Source organism: Paralichthys olivaceus, chromosome 11, assembly GCF_024713975.1.
Source record: "Paralichthys olivaceus isolate ysfri-2021 chromosome 11, ASM2471397v2, whole genome shotgun sequence".
NCBI lineage: Eukaryota > Metazoa > Chordata > Actinopteri > Pleuronectiformes > Paralichthyidae > Paralichthys > Paralichthys olivaceus.
Window position 1 is genome coordinate 13,826,572 of NC_091103.1, and position 6,000 is coordinate 13,832,571.

A 6,000-nucleotide genomic window follows, 5' to 3' on the forward strand; every position below is an offset into this window, starting at 1 on the left:
AGTAGAAACAACAGCTCCTGTTCTTCTTGAGGACGTTGCCATTTTTATTTGATTCACAGTGACCATGCCTAGATTATATAGACACTGACATACTGAATGTATGAAACACATCAAACAATCAGTGGACTAAAGGGGAGATCAATGTAAAGACCTCCATGTCCACAGCTGTCCATGCACATGTCCACTATGGAGTTTCACTGAGGCCTCAAACAAACCACTGTGAGAGCTTCACTTGCACATGTTGGTGTGTACATTTTTCCACCTTGCTGACAAAAGGGCATTTTCTTTCTCTCTCTAAATCTCATCTAGTTTCTCTGCGTGAGTTTCATTTATTCTCTGCTCTGCCTCTCACGCCCCTACAGACACAACAATTAGACCATTAGGACCCATGGTGAAATTGTGCTGCTTTCAATCCATCTTCTAAATAATCTAAATACCTTCCTTTCTTGTCCAAATCAAGCCTTCCTTGTGCCATCTCGACTCAGTGTGGTTCAATAAACTGTAAACATGATATAGAACCCCACACTGTCAGCGTTTCAGAAGCAGGGAAATGTTAAGGTATACTTTCACCTTTTAATGGCCACATCTCATCAATCTCTGGCCTCTGCTGCACTCTATTTGGATGGAAAGAAGAACTCAGTCTGAAATCTGAGTCACAGCCACCTCAGTGATAGCACATCAGTATTCATATGACTATTGTGTTCAAGATCACAGACAGGATTGGCAGCAGAAACTCCATTGTTGTTTGGATGCCAGAAATAAGCAAAACTAACATAAACATAGCAACACTAGAGTGTATTAGTGTGGATATAGCCTAAGAAAAGGAAACGGTTGTTGGTTTGAATGCTGGTTCCCTTTTTTGTGGAGTTCCTCCTGTGTCTGTGTAGGTTTTCCTTGGTAATCTAGTGCTTCCTCTCCACAGTGTGACTGGTTGTCATTTTGCATGCGTCTCTGGTGTACCCAAACTCTCGCCCACAGTGAACCATAAAGGATGGATTGATGGACTTGAATCGGGCATCATTATATTATTGAAGAGATGTTTAACAATTTTATTTCTTGCCAAACTGCATCATCACCAATCAGTCATTATGTTTGAAAAAACATTACTGTTGTTGATTAGTGTTTGCATATCCAGATGTATCCCGTTATTTAACCTGGATACCAAAGCTTTTTATTTTAGAGTTGTTTTATGAGATGTCACAGATGTTAATAAAACTTAATTAGTCCTTCACACCATGAGAGAACTAAAATAAAGTGGTATTCTTTTTAACCGATGTGAAGTCAGTTTCCATGGCACTGTGAGAATATAATTATTGTTGTGGTAACGTGATATTCAGGAGTGGGACATGAAGATGCATGAGCTGTGAATCTCCAATACAAGCTTGACGAGATTATGAGCCACATGCAGAATATTGTGTACATGTTGACAGGCTCACTGTGTCAACAGAGTTGTCAGTAACAACGATGAATACGGAATCCAAGGCCAACTATATTATACACAAGCATGACTGAAATGTGTTTTCATGTTTGTTTGGATAAAATGTCCGCCTGCAATCTTCTTTGCATGTGTTTGCCTTGTTTGAGTCTGTAAGCTCAACGTTGATTAGATCAGTATTTAACTTTGATTTCACCATTGGGGTGAAAAAAACACAAGTGCTCTTTATGACTCCTTTGCATCTCCCATTGATATAAAGCATGATAAGATACTGATCACTTCTATTAATTCTTCCTACTGTGTTTCAAGCCACAATCAAATATGATGCCTCAACATAGAGTGGAAAGAGTGGCACAATGTTGGCATGAAAGACTCAAGCCAAAGCCAGGCTTCAGCTCAGCCTCATGCTTGGTTTGGAGATAGAAACAAGGAAAAGCAGGGGATGATTTCCTCCAAACCTCATTTAATCTTGCATCTGTATTTACATGTTTTAAGGTGGTTCAGAGCCATCCCAGAACCCCATTAAAATGCAAATGGGCCAGTTAAGGACAAGAAGATTCACCAGGTACAGGGACGAGCTGATGAGCTGACACAGAAAACTAAAATGTTGACTGTGTGAATCTCACCACTTTTCAGCCTCTTGTGGTTTCTTCTCCTATCTCTCTTTCTGTCTCCATGGTGCGGCAACCACCATTACACAGCAATCCATTGGATAATGCCCGAGAGTAGCAGAGTATTCTACACTTGGCCGTCAGCATGCTTTTGTCAGAGCTTTCTGTAGGGATCATTTCATTGCAAGCTTCACCTGCTCTCTCACTGTCTTTTCTTACTCTCTCAAATAACCTCTTGGTCTTTTCCCCCGAACTGCTCTACCACTCCCTCACAATCTTCCGTCCTCTCCTCAGTGTTCCATCTCTCCTGCCATGATGCGCCTCTGCTCTTCCCTTTCACCTAAACATCTGACTGCTATCAACCATTTCCTCTCCTTTCAGCTCCTTCTCTGTGTTCCATCTCAGCACTTTCATCCCCTCTCCTGTGTCTCCTTAACTCTCTGCTCTCCAATTCAATGCAGTTCACTCTCCCTCACATATCCATCCATTCTTCCTCTCTCATATGAACTTTCAAACCCCACTCTTCAGCCCTTCCCTGTCTCGCTTGCAGTTTTATCCACCTGCATCTGCTGTTTTTATCCCATCTCTGCTTGTGCCTCTAACCCATCTCGTCTTCCCATTGGTTTCAGACCTATTTCTTCACACTTCCTGTGCGTTTACACCCCCTCAGCATCTCTCCACCTCCCTCCCCCATCTCCTTGCTGTCTTTAATCTACACAGAGGATATCACCCGGTCTAAATCGTATAGGAGAGAAAACAGCAGCGCCATTATCTCCCCATCTGCCTCATCCCATCCCTCTCTTCACCCCCATGCGTGAGTGTATGTGTGTGTATTTACTCATGTCATTTAAAATTACAAATCAACCTCTCAAATGTTGTGAAGTAAAAAGCAGGATGTTGCTGTATAGGGAGGAAACTGTGTCATGATTGGACGGATAAGAAAAGTGACATAAAGAGACTGAGCCATACCTGCGCGCCTCTCCTCCTCCTCCTCTGTTCAGGTGGAGGCTGCTCCTGCTCCGGGTTATCCCTCCCTTCCTCGTCAAGCCAGGTGGAAGGTCTCCACTCCTCAAACAATACGTTCAATAATCCTCCTCCTGGTCACATCAAAAATCAGTCAGACCGAGTAAGATATCATATCCACTGTTTTGTTTGGTTCAGTCTTGCACCGCGCAAGGCTATCCGCGCTGCGGGGCTCCTGGTCGGGGGAGCAGTGCTGGGGCAAGCGAGGCGTCTCAAATGAGTTCCCGTTGAGTTTGCAGGGGAAGTCCTGTCAGCAGGCTGTAACCTACAGCGATCCACTGACCGCCGGTGATCCGCAGCAGGACGGCGGGGATGCGGGAGTGGAGGAAGGCGCAGTCAAACCGGCGCAACGCCGCGTTACGCACTCATCCCGTCTCCACGTGAGCTTTCCCCTGTTAAGACTCCGTTAATCGGTCGTTTAGAGGAAAAACGCCCGGCTGAAATCCTATATGTGGTTAAAAGGGTGGAGGACGAGCAATGGGTGAGGAGAGCGAGCAAACGACTCAGGTGCAAGCGGGCACGGTCATGTCGTTTTTGGGCTCCTCAGCCGGTCTCCACGTAAGCTCCTCTACAGATGCTCTTTGCCCTCCCCCCATTCAGCTGCTGTCATTACTGCCCAAACACCACATCTCACTCCTGCACAGCTCTCATCATCTTCATCTGCACTTGGTCACAGAATAACGATCCTCTGTGGTTGTTGTTCGCTGGAGAATGATCCGCATCAAGGTCCTTCCACTAAATGAAGCGATTAGAGTAGAAACCCGTACAGAAGAAGCTGCAGATCCAGAGGAGCTTGGTTAAAACATGTTGGTTCCTCTCTTTCAGCCACAGAAGTGACTTTGTGATGACCTCTCTCTTCTCTCCGCGTCGTGCTCTCCAAGGAGAGACACCGGACAGGAGCGCGCACCGCCCGGCGGATGGCTGTCTACAGATAGATTATTATATTGTTATAATAGAGAGATAGAGAAAGGAACAAGCTTCGGACAGAGAAGAGAAGAAGATATATCTCGTTAGGGAAACAGCCTCAAATCATCCATGTCCTTTTCCTTATTTATCCCCCCCTCGTTAAAAAGCGCTCCGATCCGCCATGGTGATGTTATCTTTCCCCTCCTGCGGTCACACTTTTACACCGTGCGGTGGTTTGTCCCGGGAGTCGATCCGCCTACCAGCTCCTCCTGTGCGCGTCTCCGTACCCGTGCGTCCTGCTCAGTCCTGTCATGTCGCTGCTCCGCGTTTACAAGCCGCTATAAAGGATGGATGCGTTATGACGAATGTGCGTGATTCCATCACCGGGGCGTTATACTTGGGAGAAGAAGCTGATGGAGTTCAGGGCTCTGCCAGGAGACACATCAGACACAAACACGGCCTGGGGTTCTCAAAGTGAGGGACGAGGACCTCAAGAGGGCCATGGGCTGCCAAGTGCGCCCTTCGGTAAAATGTTGCCTAGTATATACTTTGCACATGCTGGAATACAACAGAAAATGATTTCTCAGTTTATTCTCTCATTTCATTTTTTTTAATATTGAAAATATTGACGTTAAGCTATAAATGTGGAGTCCTGGTTGAGTGGTTGAAAAATTGTCTGTCAACTCTTCCATCTTACTTGACTCAAGCCTATTAAAGTCATAGTTTGACATTTTAGGAATTACGCGAGCCAATGAGAAGATGATATTGCTGTCTTGCTACTGCTTACAGACAGCAATCTGTCAACAGTAAGACTTACAAACACTTCCTGAAAACAGCCAAAATATAGCCTATCAGGCTGTCATCACATTCTGCTTCTCTGTGTTACCTCCTCTAATTGCCCAATTGCATGCAAAGCTAACAGGTGAGCATGCAGATTTGGTTGGTACAGAGATGAAAAAAGACAAAGCCATATGTTTGTTCATAATTTTGCCGTTTAAACTGTAAAACACGAAACACTTTGACACAACCCATCTCAGAGAATTGGTGTTATGATTGTCTGTTCAGGACGGCTTTGCTCACTATTCTTTTCTATTTACGTAGTTAATGAAATTCAGTGTGTGATGGTGGGGTCACTCCGCAGCTGCAGTGATGAACGACACAAGCAAAAATTAGTGGGTTATTAGTTAAGAGCCGACACAGGAGGCAGATTGGTGTGTTTACTTTGTAGATTCTGAATGCTTGCATGGCTTATAAAGTGTGAGTGGACTGCAATTATCTTATTAGCAAAAGAGGAGATAAATTATATGCTGCAATGCTGGCATGGTTCAGGATTGTGGTTATTGGTGGTAGGGCCAGGAGAGAAGGAGATAATAGAGAGATCAAGAGAGCAAAGCAGAAATAACCAGACAAACAGATTAAGAGAATGGGCAGAGATCAGACAGGGCCAGGACAATGGAAACTTTGATGAATTGCCTCACGTTCCATAACCTCCATCAAAACAGAAACACCTTGGGGCCATGTAGGCTAAAGGTCAGCATAATAAAAAACACACATAAATGTGTGTGTGAAAGACGGAAAGAGGAGGGAGTGAGAGACGAGTGAGAGATTTCTTTGGAAAATATATTCTGGTATGCACATCTGGTGGTATTTGACGGCATTATGTGATGAGACTTAAACTAACGTACAATAGTACGTGTCCAAATCAAATTATAACAAAGAAGAGGCGATATAAGGAGAGAATAACATGACTCTGACGCATACTGGAAACACATTGATCCCTAAATAGACGGTACAGGTCTACACGACCAGTGTGACTAATAAAGCCTGAAGCAAAGGCTTGAAAACAACACAGTCACTGAGCACACAGTGATCACACTGCTGCTGAAGAATGGTGAGGGGGCACTGTCTTCCTTTTATAAGGTTCTCTGTATATCAGAGTCAGAACAGGTTTACTGTACAAATTCAACACATTGTCAACCGATTTTCAATTTTCTGAAAAATACGTGCAGAAGTCAAACGAAGTGT

The 6,000-nt window shown here is 44.4% G+C and overlaps 1 protein-coding gene across 6 annotated transcripts in view; it reads right to left on the reverse strand.

Annotated features, from left to right (window-relative positions):
* LOC109630130 (leucine-rich repeat and fibronectin type III domain-containing protein 1-like protein) overlaps positions 1-4,394 on the reverse strand; it is a 144,991-nt gene extending 140,597 nt beyond the window's left edge. For 5 of the 6 annotated variants that reach the window (XM_069534953.1, XM_069534952.1, XM_069534951.1 and 2 more), the window contains exon 1: positions 3,016-4,394. The gene's annotated coding sequence lies outside the window, so the exon portion shown is untranslated. The remainder of the gene's footprint in view (positions 1-3,015) is intronic. The other variant, XM_069534954.1, reaches the window with a different exon arrangement.
* Positions 4,395-6,000: the final 1,606 nt, after the last annotated feature.